The 15,783-nt window shown below is 47.1% G+C and overlaps 1 protein-coding gene across 2 annotated transcripts in view; it reads right to left on the bottom strand.

Annotated features, from left to right (window-relative positions):
- Positions 1 to 15,783, bottom strand: part of LOC106579633 (poliovirus receptor) — a 59,976-nt gene that overhangs the window by 17,252 nt on the left and 26,941 nt on the right. The window contains exon 1 of one of the 2 annotated variants that reach the window (XM_045702145.1): positions 4,608 to 4,667. The exons of the other annotated variant lie outside the window; for it this stretch is intronic. The gene's annotated coding sequence lies outside the window, so the exon portion shown is untranslated. Of the gene's footprint in view, positions 1 to 4,607; positions 4,668 to 15,783 lie in introns of those variants that run through there. 2 annotated transcript variants of the gene reach the window in all.

Below are 15,783 nucleotides of genomic sequence, written 5' to 3'. Positions count from 1 at the left end.
AGAGGAAGCTTGTTGGGACTATTGGGACCAGGCCCTAGTCTGTCCAATGACAGATTGTAGTTCTGTGGAATGGTCTGGTACGCCATTAAGACTACCTAGAGTAAGCAAGTAGGTCAACGCTCCAGGAGTCTTCTAGAGGGGTGTGTGTGCGCCTCCCCATTCTAGCGATGAGTGGAGGAAACAGGACATGTAGTGAAGAGGAAAAAGCCCAGTCCGCTCCACACCGGTCATAAATCATTTGGATGGATTATGCGTTTCTAGAACCAGCCATTTACTCTGGGCTCACACACACACACACACGCTGTGTACAGGGATTGGTGTGCGTTTGTGTACATGTTTTCCTACATTATCAGGACCAAAACGTCCTGACAAGTCACCAGAAGGCGTCTTTCGTGCATGTCTGCGTGAGAATGTAATTAACTGTATGAATGAGTGTGCATCGGTGTGCCTGTCTTGTCTACCTGTTCTACGTAAAGACAAATGATCTGCTGCGACACACCTGTCAATGTTTACCAACATTTCAATCTCTCTCTCTGCGTGTGTGTGTTCCCATATTGTGTAGCCACATGCTTCTTAATATGATGCACACACACCGAAGTGATTCATACTGCGATTCATTTTAGCATCATAACTGGTTCTACTGGTTTGTCCATCCTCCCAGAAACTACTGTGGAAGACTGGAGAAGAAGGTGGGGTGGAAAACACACCATCCCTATAGAGTCACGAGTCAAAGGCCAGGACTGACGGTCTTCTCTGGTGGTGGTTATGAACAATACACACAGCATACCTCTGCTACCATGGTCTTTAAATGTGAAGAGAGACACACACACACACACACACACACAGAGAAAGAGAGAAAGAAAGACAGAGAAAGAGAGAAAGAAAGACAGAGAAAGAGAGAGAGAGACAGACAGGGAAAGAGACAAAGAGAGAGACAGACAGACAGAGACAGACAGAGACAGAGACACACAGAGAAAGAGAGAAAGAAAGACAGGGAAAGAGACAAAGAGAGAGACAGACAGAGAAAGAGAGAGAGAGACAGACAGACAGAGACAGACAGAGAGACAGACAGAGAGACAGACAGAGAGACAGACAGACAGACAGACAGACAGACGACAGAGACAGAGACAGAGAGAGACAGAGACAGAGAGAGAGAGACAGAGACAGACAGACAGAGACAGACAGACAGAGACAGACAGACAGAGAGAGAGACAGAGACAGAGACAGAGATGGCGTGAGAAAGAAGAGAGTGGGAGAGAGCAAAGAAAACAAGCAAGGCATTTCCTAGAATTACCCACCATCTCTCCCAGCACTGACCCAATGTCAGATTCAAACCACAAAATAACCCTTCTGCAACCACATAACCTCTTTACAACCACCCACCCGGAGACTCTGCTGCCATGACTGAACAGAGCCAGAGGCACTGGTATTCCCCTCATAGTATTAACAGCATTAGGTTGATGAAAGCATGGGGCCAAAGGGAGTTTCCGCCATATTCCTTCACAGATAAGGTTCATTTCTTATACTGACAAATCAATGAGGGGGAGTGAGGTGAATGAGTCAGTCCACGGGGTGAAGGGTTCAGAATCTGAGCGTGTTCTGGCTGGATCCTGGAGCCTCTCCAGACCTTGAAGACCTGTGTGTATTGTGTCCTAGTGTAGGGGCCTACTGCTGTGTGATCTAGGTGTTTGGAGTGTTTGTGAGGGATCAGGCAGCAGCCTCACTTCAATCCACCTGCAGCAGATAGACCAACTACAGATTAGCTCTGGGACCTGCTCGGCTCTAGTGAGGGAAGGAGGGAGGCATGGAGGGCTATTGAAACCCAGGATTGCTCGTCTCCACTGGGGAGTATGAAGTGAGTCAACCTTGCACGCCACAGGTCATTACACAGACTTGTATTGATAAGCATGCACACAGTACGCAAGCACACACGAGAGACACACACACACGAGAGACACACACACTCGAGAGACACACACACTCGAGAGACACACACACACACACACACACACAGTAATTTTTAATCCCGGGAAGGCAGGCAGGCAGAAAGCCCAGAGGGACAGGGCTGAGGAAAGCCTGCCTGCTGTCAGTCATAGACAGAGCAATAAGAGGAAAACCAACCCAGTTTAACTCTCTCTAAGCCAAGATGAGAGGAATGGTTTGAGACATTCGACCCCCCAGGGATATAAAATATAACCCACCCCCTGAAATGACTAACCCCTCAGGGGTTGTAGACTATCATTAGAACAGCATGGGTTGACTAGGATATTTATGGTGTGTATGTGTGCGTGTGTGTACAGGAGGTGACGTGTGTGTGTGTGTGTGTGCGCTGTGTCGCTAAGGTAAGGATGCCTTCACTAATATTAAAAACTGTAAAATACAGAGAAGAGTGAAGTGGACAAATTAAAATAGAATGAGGAGGGGAGAGGGATTTGGAGGGGAGGATGGAGATGAGAAGATTAAAGGGAGAGAGAGCTAGAGCGAGAAAGAAAGAAAGAAGATTGAAGGATAGAGAAAACCGACAGCGAGAGGAGTCGGTAACCAACAAGACCCTGAACATATTCTACCCCCAAGCAATAAGACTGCTAAAATAGTTTGTTAAATATACTGGACCAAAATATAAAAACGCTACATGTAACAATTTCAAAAGATTTGACTGAGTTACAGTTCATATTAGGAAATCAGTCAATTAAAATAAATGAATTTCACATGACTGGGCAGGACATGACCACCCAATTGGGAGCCAGGCCCAACCAATCAGAATGAGTTTTCCCACAAAAGGGCTTTATTACAGACAGAAATACTCCTCAGTTTCATCAGTTGTCTGGGTGGCTGGTCTCAGACGATCCTTAGGTGAAGAAGCCGGATGTGGAGGTCCTGGGCTGGTGTGGTTATACGTGGTCTGGAATTATGAGGCCGGTAGGACGTACTGCCATATTTTACAAAACGACGTTCGAGACAGCTTATTAGAGGTCGACCGATTATGGTTTTTCAACGCCGATACCGGTTATTGGAGGGCCAAAAAGCAGATACCGATTCGTCGGCCGATTATGTATGTATGTATGTATGTATGCATGTGCGTGCATGCACACACAGCTCTGAAGTGACGACGATACTGAAGAGTCTGCTTAGGAGACAAATACTCTCAACTGTTTGAATAATAAAAATAGAGTTTAAGTTACCTGTGATGAATGCTAAAAACAAAAACTAATTTCTATATGCGGGAAATCCTATTTTAATAATGGGCATGGTAAGAATTGACTGCCAAAGTGCGAGTCACAAGTCCCATGACACCTTCTAGCAAAATCTGAAAAGCGGTTCCTTCATTTATTCCATAGGATATTTTTAGATTAACTTAAAATAAGGTCTGTGTTTGGTTTAGGCTTACACCACCTTGCCAATTTTATAACTGTGTAGATATCCATAGGATATAACTCTGATCAATATAAGATAATTTTTTTGTAGAGTGGATTCATGAAAATATGTTGACAAACGTTACCTAGTGAGATTTACACGGGTATCAAAACGCCGAGGCGGTTTAAGCACAAAACACAGACCTTATTTGAAGTAGATCAAGACGTTCTCTATGGAAGACATGAACGGTAAAATAACGAAGGAACCCCTTTCAAGTTCAGCCGCAAGTTATTACAGGAATTATGATGCGTCGACTATTTCTCTCTAAACCATATACCTTTGACTATTACGAGCCTGCTGCTGCCTACCACCGCTCAGTCAGACTGCTCTATCAAATATCAAATCATAGACTTAACTATAATATAATAAACCTTAGGTCATTAATATGGTCAAATCCGGAAACTATCATCTCGAAAACATTATTCTTTCAGTGACATACGGAACCGTTCCGTATTTTATCTAACGGGTGGCATCCATAAGTGTAAATATTCCTGTTACATCGCACAACCTACAATGTTATTTCATAGTTCCGTAGAATTCTGGCAAATTAGTTCGCAACGCGCCAGATTCTGTATACCCTGATTCTGCGTGCAACGAACGCAAGAGAACTGACACAATTTCACCTGGCTAATATTGCCTGCTAACCTGGATTTCTTTTAGCTAAATATGCAGGTTTAAAAATATATACTTCTGTGTATTGATTTTAAGAAAGGCATTGATGTTTATGGTTAGGTACAGTCGTGCAACGATTGTGCTTTTTTCACAAATGCGCTTTTGTTAAATCATCCCCCGTTTGGCGAAGTCGGCTGTCTTTGTTAGGAAGAAATAGTCTTCACAGTTCGCAACAAGCCAGGCGGCCCAAACTGCTGCATATACCCTGACTCTGTTTGCAAGAGAAGTGACACATTTTCCCTAGTTAAAAGAAATTCATGTTAGCAGGCAATATTAACTAAATATGCAGGTTTAAAAATATGTACTTGTGTATTGATTTTAAGAAAGACATTGATGTTTATGGTTAGGTACACGTCGGAGCAAAGACAGTCCTTTTCGCGAATGCGCACCACATCGATTATATGCAAAGCAGGACAGGCTAGATAAACTAGTAATATCATCAACCATGTGTAGTTAACTAGTGCTTATGATTGATTGATAGTTTTTTTATAAGATAAGTTTAATGCTAGCTAGCAACTTACCTTGGCAACGTAAAGCAGGTGGTTAGAGCGTTGGGCTAGTTAACGTAAGGTTGCATCCCCAAGCTGACAAGGTAAAAATCTGTCATTCTGCCCCTGAACAAGGCAGTTAACCCACCGTTCCTAGGCCGTCATTGAAATTAAGAATGTGTTCTTAACTGACTTGCCTAGTTAAATAAAGGTTTAAAAAACTAAAAAAATAACATAACATTTTTTTTTTTATTATTGGCAAATCGGTGGCCAAAAATACCGATTACCGATTGTTATGAAAACTTGAAATCGGCCCTAATTAAATCGGCCATTCCGATTAATCGGTCGACCTCTACAGCTTATGGTAGAGAAATTAACATTCAGTTCTCTAGCAACAGCTCTGGTGGCCATTCCTGCAGTCAGCATACCAATTGTGTGCTCCCTTAAAACATTGGTGGCATTGTTTTGTGTGACAAAACTGCACATTTTGGAGTGGCCTTTTGTCCCTGCACAAGGTGCACCTGTGTAATGCTCATGCTGTTTAATCAGCTTCTTGATATGCCACACCTGTCAGGTGGATCGATTTATCTTGAAAAATGACAAATGCTCAAACAAGAATATAAACAAATTAGGCCACAAAATTTGAGAGAACTAAGCTTTTTGTGCGTATGGAGAAATTCTGAGATATTTTACTTCAGCTCATGAAACATGGGACCAACACTTTACATGTTGCATTTATATTTTTGTTCAATATAGTTAACCAATAGCTACCCAGAGTTACAGCATTGACCTTTTTTTGCATAAACTTTTGACTCATCACATACGCTGCTGTTACCGTTTAGTCTATCCTGTTGCCTAGTCACTTTTTCTATTATTATTTGTCTTTTTTCCCTCTCTGCATTGTTAATAAGCATTTCACTGTTGGTAAACAACAGGTGTAGACGAAGCATGTATCAAATAACATTTGATTTGAGACGGTTGAAGGGTAGAGGAAACAGACAGAGAGGGGAGACGGTTGAAGGGTAGAGGAAACAGACAGAGAGGGGAGACGGTTGAAGGGTAGAGGAAACAGACAGAGAGGGGAGACGGTTGAAGGGTAGAGGAAACAGACAGAGAGGGGAAACGGTTGAAGGGTAGAGGAAACAGACAGAGAGGGGAAACGGTTGAAGGGTAGAGGAAACAGACAGAGAGGGGAAACGGTTGAAGGGTAGAGGAAACAGACAGAGAGGGGAAACGGTTGAAGGGCAGAGGAAACAGACAGAGAGGGGAGACGGTTGAAGGGCAGAGGAAACAGACAGAGAGGGGAGACGGTTGAAGGGCAGAGGAAACAGACAGAGAGGGGAGACGGTTGAAGGGCAGAGGAAACAGACAGAGAGGGGAGACGGTTGAAGGGTAGAGGAAACAGACAGAGAGGGGAGACGGTTGAAGGGTAGAGGAAACAGACAGAGAGGGGAGACGGTTGAAGGGCAGAGGAAACAGACAGAGAGGGGAGACGGTTGAAGGGCAGAGGAAACAGACAGAGAGGGGAGACGGTTGAAGGGTAGAGGAAACAGACAGAGAGGGGAGACGGTTGAAGGGTAGAGGAAACAGACAGAGAGGGGAGACGGTTGAAGGGCAGAGGAAACAGACAGAGAGGGGAGACGGTTGAAGGGTAGAGGAAACAGACAGAGAGGGGAGACGGTTGAAGGGTAGAGGAAACAGACAGAGAGGGGAGACGGTTGAAGGGTAGAGGAAACAGACAGAGAGGGGAGACGGTTGAACGGTAGAGGAAACAGACAGAGAGGGGAGACGGTTGAAGGGTAGAGGAAACACACAGAGAGGGGAGACGGTTGAAGGGTAGAGGAAACAGACAGAGAGGGGAGACGGTTGAAGGGTAGAGGAAACAGACAGAGAGGGGAGACGGTTGAAGGGCAGAGGAAACAGACAGAGAGGGGAGACGGTTGAAGGGCAGAGGAAACAGACAGAGAGGGGAGACGGTTGAAGGGCAGAGGAAACAGACAGAGAGGGGAGACGGTTGAAGGGTAGAGGAAACAGACAGAGAGGGGAGACGGTTGAAGGGCAGAGGAAACAGACAGAGAGGGGAGACGGTTGAAGGGCAGAGGAAACACACAGAGAGGGGAAACGGTTGAAGGGTAGAGGAAACAGACAGAGAGGGGAGACGGTTGAAGGGTAGAGGAAACACACAGAGAGGGGAGACGGTTGAAGGGTAGAGGAAACACACAGAGAGGGGAGACGGTTGAAGGGTAGAGGAAACAGACAGAGAGGGGAGACGGTTGAAGGGTAGAGGAAACAGACAGAGAGGTGAGACGGTTGAAGGGTAGAGGAAACAGACAGAGAGGGGAGACGGTTGAACGGTAGAGGAAACAGACAGAGAGGGGAGACGGTTGAAGGGTAGAGGAAACAGACAGAGAGGGGAGACGGTTGAACGGTAGAGGAAACAGACAGAGAGGGGAGACGGTTGAAGGGTAGAGGAAACAGACAGAGAGGGGAGACGGTTGAACGGTAGAGGAAACAGACAGAGAGGGGAGACGGTTGAAGGGTAGGATGGAGAGGGAGGAGACAAAAGAGAGAGAGAACAGAAGCTGTGTGTCAGTCAGTGCTGCTCTACTTTACTGTGCTTCAGTTTAACGCCTAAAGGACGGGTGACACACAACACGCCCACCAACACGTACACAGATTTGGCATCTAAAAGTAGCACATCAATGTTCAAGTCAGCATCCTAAGTACTGTCACCAATCATTATGTCTCTCCCTCTCACACACCCTGAGAGCAGTAACACCCCTGCCATATTAACCCCGTCATCTCTGAGCTCTGCCTGACATCTACATATTTCCCACCATGCCTTTGATGAAGGGAAAACGGATGGGAAAGAGGAGAGGTGTGCCGGAGGATGGAAGGATGAGACAGCTAGGAGATGTCAAAGTGATGCAGGATGAGTGGACAGCAAGAGAGAGCGAGAGAGAGCGAGAGAGAGCGAGAGAGAGCGAGAAAGAGCGAGAGAGAGAGAGAGAGAGGGAGGGACAGCAGGGTGAGTGACCGGTGAAGGAAGTGACATGAGGGAGAAATGGAGAGAATAGGGTACAAGCAATGGAGGGGGAGGGAAAGAGTGAGAAACCGAGACAGACCTCGAGAGAAGGGGAAGCAATAAACAAATTTGATGAGCAACATCAGAGGAACAGAGAGAAAGAGAAGGAGAGCAGGAGACAGAGGAGATAAACAGTGAAAGTGAGATAAATAAAGTAGGAGAGATGTTTAGACAGAGGAAAAGTAGAGAATGAGAGCGAGAACAGGAGAGGGAATCGGTGCATGGAGAATGGAATGACAGAAGGAAAGAGGAAAAGGGAGAGAGGGAGGTGTGGAGCAGTAGAGGAGAGCAAAGGTAGACTACACACACACTTGACCTTGAGAGAAAATGAGGACTGTCTCAGAATAGAGGGCAGAGGAACAGTGGGAGTATGACACCCCCATTTGAACAGCCGTCGCTTTAAAGGGAACATACACCTATTACCCTTTCCCTGCTTACCTCCCCCCCTCCCCGTCGGTGTGCCCGTCTGCCTACTTAGCTCCCCGTCGGTGTGCCCGTCTGCCTACTTGGCTCCCCGTCGGTCTGCCCGTCTGCCTACTTGGCTCCCCGTCGGTGTGCCCGTCTGTCTACTCAGCTCCCCGTCGGTGTGCCCGTCTGCCTACTCGGCTCCCCGTCGGTGTGCCCGTCTGTCTACTCGGCTCCCCGTCGGTGTGCCCGTCTGTCTACTCGGCTCCCCGTCGGTGTGCCCGTCTGTCTACTCGGCTCCCCGTCGGTGTGCCCGTCTGTCTACTCGGCTCCCCGTCGGTCTGCCCGTCTGTCTACTCGGCTCCCCGTCGGTCTGCCCGTCTGTCTACTCGGCTCCCCGTCGGTGTGCCCGTCTGTCTACTCGGCTCCCCGTCGGTCTGCCCGTCTGTCTACTCGGCTCCCCGTCGGTCTGCCCGTCTGTCTACTCGGCTCCCCGTCGGTCTGCCCGTCTGTCTACTCGGCTCCCCGTCGGTGTGCCCGTCTGTCTACTTAGCTCCCCGTCGGTCTGCCCGTCTGCCTACTCGGCTCCCCGTCGGTCTGCCCGTCTGCCTACTTAGCTCCCCCGTCAGTGTGCCCGTCTGTCTACTCGGCTCCCCGTCGGTCTGCCCGTCTGTCTACTTAGCTCCCCGTCGGTCTGCCCGTCTGTCTACTTCGGCTCCCCGTCGGTCTGCCCGTCTGTCTACTTGGCTCCCCGTCGGTCTGCCCGTCTGTCTACTTGGCTCCCCGTCGGTCTGCCCGTCTGTCTACTTAGCTCCCCGTCGGTCTGCCCGTCTGTCTACTTGGCTCCCCGTCGGTCTGCCCGTCTGCCTACTTAGCTCCCCGTCGGTCTGCCCGTCTGCCTACTTAGCTCCCCGTCGGTCTGCCCGTCTGTCTACTTAGCTCCCCGTCGGTCTGCCCGTCTGTCTACTTAGCTCCCCGTCGGTCTGCCCGTCTGTCTACTTAGCTCCCCGTCGGTCTGCCCGTCTGTCTACTTGGCTCCCCGTCGGTCTGCCCGTCTGTCTACTTGGCTCCCCGTCGGTCTGCCCGTCTGTCTACTTAGCTCCCCGTCGGTCTGCCCGTCTGTCTACTTGGCTCCCCGTCGGTCTGCCCGTCTGTCTACTTGGCTCCCCGTCGGTCTGCCCGTCTGTCTACTTAGCTCCCCGTCGGTCTGCCCGTCTGTCTACTTAGCTCCCCGTCGGTCTGCCCGTCTGTCTACTTAGCTCCCCGTCGGTGTGCCCGTCTGTCTACTTAGCTCCCCGTCGGTCTGCCCGTCTGTCTACTTAGCTCCCCGTCGGTGTGCCCGTCTGTCTACTTAGCTCCCCGTCGGTCTGCCCGTCTGTCTACTTAGCTCCCCGTCGGTGTGCCCGTCTGTCTACTTAGCTCCCCGTCGGTCTGCCCGTCTGTCTACTGAATCAGTGTGTGACTGAGTGAGGGAGTGAGGCTAATGGTTCTCTTGTCCTCTGTCTGATGGTCACTGATGCAGCACAGTCCATCTCCAGCCCCAAAGAGGCCAGTTATTTACAGAGTAACACCACATCCCCAGTATTCACTAGAGCATTTACCGGCCAAAACAAGCATTCAGCCTACTGTCTAAGACCATGCAGGCTTAACCCTCAAACAGTATTCCCTGCTGTGTGCTCTAGTCTCAAGCCCTGTTCAGTAGGGAGGAAACTGAAAACATTTGGAAATTGAGTGAAGCAGGGATGTTCAACCTGTATGTGTCCAATAAGAACAAAGAGTTGTGTTTTCCACTGCTAAACATTGTGCTGCAATGTATCCTACTGAGAATGGCCTTGTACATTAGCCTCTGTGCTACCCTGTTCTCTACAGAGCTCTGTGGTGGCCCATTTGTTCAATCATCCTGGACCTTGATTTATTTGATTACCTACATTAGCTGCTGCACTCCCTCTGGTATTCAACCCAACACATTTAGCCTTTTAGCTCCTCAGTGTGATCCTGTGGGCTGGCCAGTGGTTGGTCTCTGAGGTTGAAGCCAAATAACCTGCATCTGCACATGTACTCTGACTGCCACTGTGTCACTGACATCCGTCCCAGATGGCACCCTAGTCCCGATATAGTGTGTATTTAGAGCCCTGCTGGCCGTGATCAAACATAGTGCACTACATTGGGAACAGGATATGACATGATGAAAAGTACAACAGTCCTAAAAAAAAGAGTCTGGAAAACAGAGCCATGACAGGAAGAGAGGACAAAGGATGGATGGCAGAAAGAGGAGTAGAGAGAGATTGTGTAATGAAAGAAAGAGATGGCATCGGGCAGGATTGAGCTTCAAAGTGACAAATTAACACCTGGGGGAAATCTGTATTGAGATCGAGGTGTGTGTGCTTCATAAACAACAGGTGTAGACTAACAGTGAAATGCTTACTTACGGGTCCTTTTCCAACAATGCAGAGTTAAAGATGAAATAAAATCATTAAAAAAATAAACAGTGGTGAGGAATATATACACAGTGAATAAACAGTACAGAGTGGATGTGCAGGAGTACGAGGTAATTGAGGTAGACATGTACATATAAGTAGGAGGTAAAGTGGCTAGGAAACAGGATAGATAATACACAGCAGCAACAGCGTATGTGGTGAGTGTGAAAGTGTGTGTGTGTGTGTGTGTGTGTGTGTGTGTGTGTGTGTGTTCCTCCTGTCTGTTTGCTTACATGCTTTATATTAGAATTTGTTCTGTAGGGAGTATGTTAATATTTACGCACAAAAGTAAAGTTTGTTCCTTAATTACACACAAAAAAAAATAGTTCATTTAAATAGTTAAAGGCATACTAACAAAGTAAAACTAGGCAGTGACCCTACCTGTACTCTCAGGTCACTGACGCGTACTGTATATGACTGAGTGTGAGAACTACTACAGCAGGATCTGACAGGGGCCTCCAGTCCCTTTACTACAGGGACCCAGCAGGATCTGACAGGGGCCTCCAGTCCCTTTACTACAGGGACCCAGCAGGATCTGACAGGGGCCTCCAGTCCCTTTACTACAGGGACCCAGCAGGATCTGACAGAGGCCTCCAGTCCCTTTACTACAGGGACCCAGCAGGATCTGACAGGGGCCTCCAGTCCCTTTACTACAGGGACCCAGCAGAATCTGACAGACTAAATGTATTACATGCTGTATCTCAGTGGATTTCAACCCTTCCCCTCTCTCGTTCCTCCCTCGCGCTCCCCCCCCCCTTCTCACCAGGTATGCACATACCAGAGAACAGAAGGTCAATTCTGGTCCAGTGAGTTTGTGTGGATCGAGTGATCATTTTAGGAGTAGTCTTTGAATAAGGCTCCACCCCAAATGGCACCCTATTCCCTAAATACAGTAGGGCATTTCTCACTCCACCTCATTCCAACCAATACCTCCCCAGGAAGATCCATAGGGCATGCATCATATGACTGAGTGCAGCCATACAGTAGCTACATTTATTTGCAACAGTAGTGTACTAAATGTCCAGCGTAGCGTAGTCTCCTAACAAGGGGTATACCTACTAACATACAGTACTCAACTTTGACATGGTTTTCTGTACAGTACATACTACATCATTTAAGAGGCACAGGCAAAGCAAAAGCCCAGTACTCAACTAAACAAAAAACAAGCGGGCGCACACACGGCAGGGCCCAGGCAGGCACTCGTCTCTACAGGCTGAATTATTCATTTCCTGGTGAAAAAGAGCACAGCGCTCTCCTCTTCTCATACCTCCATTATTGATAAAGAGAAACATTTACACTGGGGGGGCGCAAGAAAGAGCGAGCGAGCAATATAAAGAAAGAGGACGGGTTTGTGACTCCAGAGAGACTACAGGATGGAAATGTGGTTGTGTTGTGGGCTTTTGTCTGGTTGTTGGCCTGTTCATGGATGTTTACAGAGAACAGAGGAGCCACTGCTCTCCTCAGCCAAATATACTGCTGCTACTGCATGACTCAGTCTCTCTGCTGTTATACTGCTACAGTCTCTACTGCATGACTCAGTCTCTCTGCTGTTATACTGCTACAGTCTCTACTGCATGACTCAGTCTCTCTGCTGTTATACTGCTACAGTCTCTACTGCATGACTCAGTCTCTCTGCTGTTATACTGCTACAGTCTCTACTGCATGACTCAGTCTCTCTGCTGTTATACTGCTACAGTCTCTACTGCATGACTCAGTCTCTCTGCTGTTATACTGCTACAGTCTCTACTGCATGACTCAGTCTCTCTGCTGTTATACTGCTACAGTCTCTACTGCATGACTCAGTCTCTCTGCTGTTATACTGCTACAGTCTCTACTGCATGACTCAGTCTCTCTGCTGTTATACTGCTACAGTCTCTACTGCATGACTCAGTCTCTCTGCTGTTATACTGCTACAGTCTCTACTGCATGACTCAGTCTCTCTGCTGTTATACTGCTACAGTCTCTACGGATGCGTGGGCCCGGGTCAAACGTAGTGCACTGTAAAGGGAATAGGGTGGCATTTGGGGCACAGCCTACTGCTACAGTACAGTCCACCTCTCCTCTGGGACAGTCTGGCCATGACAGCTTTGTTATTTCCCCACTTTATTTCAGTCCAGGTCCTGTCACGTTTTATCCTTCTAGCTTTGGTCTATCCTTGTTCATCTGGTTCTGGCCTAGTCTTCTCACTCCACCTCATTCCAACCAATACCTTCCCCAGGAAGATCCTAGCTAACACAAACCAGACCTCAGATCAATGTCAGGGGAAACTTCAGGATCAGTTCCTCAAAAACTTCCCTGATCTCCCTTCTTAATTTTAGCCTTGTCTGACACCTCTTTAGCGAGTCTAGCAGGCTGCCAGCTTCAGCAGAAAAATACAGGTTCCCCAATATCTCCCTCACCCGATCTGTCTGTCTGCCATTATCTCACCTCAGCCTCAGAATAGAGTTACCATCAATGATACAGGTCTAGGATCACAGGGAGTGGCAGGTGATCAGGTAGACACACTGCACCAGACAGGTAATGTCTCCAAAAGGTTTTTAAGTTATGGACATAAATAAATATACACAATTGCAACTTTATCGAGTGCTGGCCTTTTGTACTACTCAAAACTGTCTGCATTCTATGTGTGTGTGTGTGTGTGTGTGTGTGTGTGTGTGTGTGTGTGTGTGTGTGTGTGTGTGAGAGAGAGAGAGAGACTCCATCACTCCTGTGCAGTGTAACAATGTGCCTATAATAAAGGGGATATTTTTGGTTACAGTAGGTGTGAGCTTCTGATTCATCTGCTGTATAAAATCACGCGTGGGGTTTAGTGAGAAAGATTCCAAGACAACACCTCAGTTTACACCTCGTCAACCACACAAACACAGCTGTGTTGCTGCACTCCCTCGCTGCCATCAATTCCATTCAACTTTCATTCACCTTGGGCTGTTTCCCCAGCTGCTTTGTCAAAGCTTACAAACCATCATGGCTTGTAAGAGTCCGTCCCCCAATCAAAGAGACCAATCCAATTTCTGATACTTTTAGAGGATTAAAATAGTGTATGTTAGAGGTAGGGCAACCCTGGTCCTGGAAGACGACCCTGGTCCTGGAAGACGACCCTGGTCCTGGAAGACGACCCTGGTCCTGGAAGACGACCCTGGTCCTGGAAGCTATAGGCTCTTCATGTTTTTGATTTAACCGACCTGGAAGACCAGGTGTCTTAGGCAATCACTGAACTAATCAATTAGCTCAGTTGGTCAGGGCTGCGTTCAGCATACAAAAACACAAGGTTATATTGAACTGAAACGGTGCGATACTGACCAACCGGTTAAACAGGGAGGAGTTGAGTTTAAAATGCACCGCTGCCCTTTAAATACGTCAGTCATTACTTCAAGCGATGAGCCGGCACACCTTCCGAACGGAGAAAACTTGTCAGAGTCCGTATAACAACATACAAGAACGTTTTGGGAAAACGTGTCGTTCAGTAGAAACTGTTCCACAACATAGAAAATGTTCACGCTAACTAAACGCACCCCCGGTGTGGTGCCTAGTTGGAACAAAATCCTGCAGAACACAAGGAACAGGGTTACCTACCCCTGGTGTATGTGATATGGAGAGCGCATCAAACCAATGCCTGACCATATGGCTGGCTAACTGAACGCTGACTGGAGGGACAGGGTAGTGAATGCTTAGTCAGATATCAGCTGATTGTCTACATCAGAACAGCGGAGGACGACTCTGGCCTAAATTAGAAAGCTAGCCCGTTGGAATGAATCCCTGCTGACAAGCAAGGGAGGAGAGAGAAGAGATGGAGAGAGAGAGAGACACAGAGACGAGAGAACGAGAGACGCAGACAATGTGAGACACACCAAGAGGCTGAGAGAGTGAGAGACAGAAAGGGGTAGAAAGAGTCTTTGTGAAGGAAGTAACAGAACAGTTCCATTGTCCTGCTGTTCCTCTCAGGTCTGTTAGGACCAGTAGATGGATGGGTTTCCTCCTGCCATTGTTCCCATTCTGAATAGGTGGCAGGCTATATGAAACCCAGCACTCTAACACACACCTCCCATAGGCTCTCACCTCACTGGAGGTAAAGTGATAAAAAGAGAGGGATGGGATAAGAGAGAGAACACAGCCTTCCTTCCTGTGTGATCATGAACTGGATTTAAATTAGAGGTCGACCGATTATGATTTTTCAACGCCGATACCGATTATTGGAGGACCCAAAAAAGCCGATGCATCGGCCGATTATTATTATTTATTTTTTATAATGACAATTACAACAATACTGAATGAACACTTATTTTAACTTAATATAATACATCAATAAAATCAATTTAGCCTCAAATAAATAATGAAACATGTTCAATTTGGTTTAAATAATGCAAAACAAAGTGTTGGAGAAGAAAGTAAAAGTGCAATATGTGCCATGTAAGAAAGCTAATGTTTAAGTGCCTTGCTCAGAACATGAGAACATATGAAAGATGGTGGTTCCTTTTAACATGAGTCTTCAATATTCCCAGGTAAGAAGTTTTAGGTTGTAGTTATTATAGAAATTATAGGACTATTTCTCTCTATTCGATTTGTATTTCATATACCTTTGACTATTGGATGTTCTTATAGGCACTTTAGTATTGCCAGTGTAACAGTATAGCTTCCGTCCCTCTCCTCGCTCCTACCTGGGCTCGAACCAGGAACACATCGACAACAGCCACCCTCGAAGCAGCGTTACCCATGCAGAGGAAGGGAAAAAACTACTCCAAGTCTCAGAGCGAGTGACGTTTGAAACGCTATTAGCGTGCACCCGGCTAACTAGCTAGCCGTTTCACATCGGTTACACCAGCCTAATCTTGGGAGTTGATAGGCTTGAAGGGGTGGGTATAAATTGTGGAACGTTCCAACAGGAATCTGTTCCAAAAAACGTAAAGTAAAAGGTTGCTAACCATCAACGCATACAAAGTAGCAACGCATACAAACCTAGCTAACTAGCTGCCGAATAGGCATCAACTCACCAAGTAGCTTATTCTTAATGTTTGTCCATAGGCAAACAAACATGTGAGGACAGACATTTTTCAGAATAAACGTGATGAGTGAAAAACGCAATGAAATAGACCACTCCCTACCCGGTATCTTATTCTGCCGCTATACAACTTTGTATGCGTTGTTTTTTGGAAACCTTGTTATTTACGAAGTTTTTGGAATAGATTCCTGTTGGAACGTTCCACAAATTATACCCACCCAGGTTGAAGTCATAAACAGCGCAATG

Source organism: Salmo salar, chromosome ssa02 (assembly GCF_905237065.1).
Source record: "Salmo salar chromosome ssa02, Ssal_v3.1, whole genome shotgun sequence".
NCBI classification, from domain to species: domain Eukaryota; kingdom Metazoa; phylum Chordata; class Actinopteri; order Salmoniformes; family Salmonidae; genus Salmo; species Salmo salar.
Note: the sequence above shows the minus strand (reverse complement) of the source record. Positions and strands in the feature narration are given on the sequence as shown.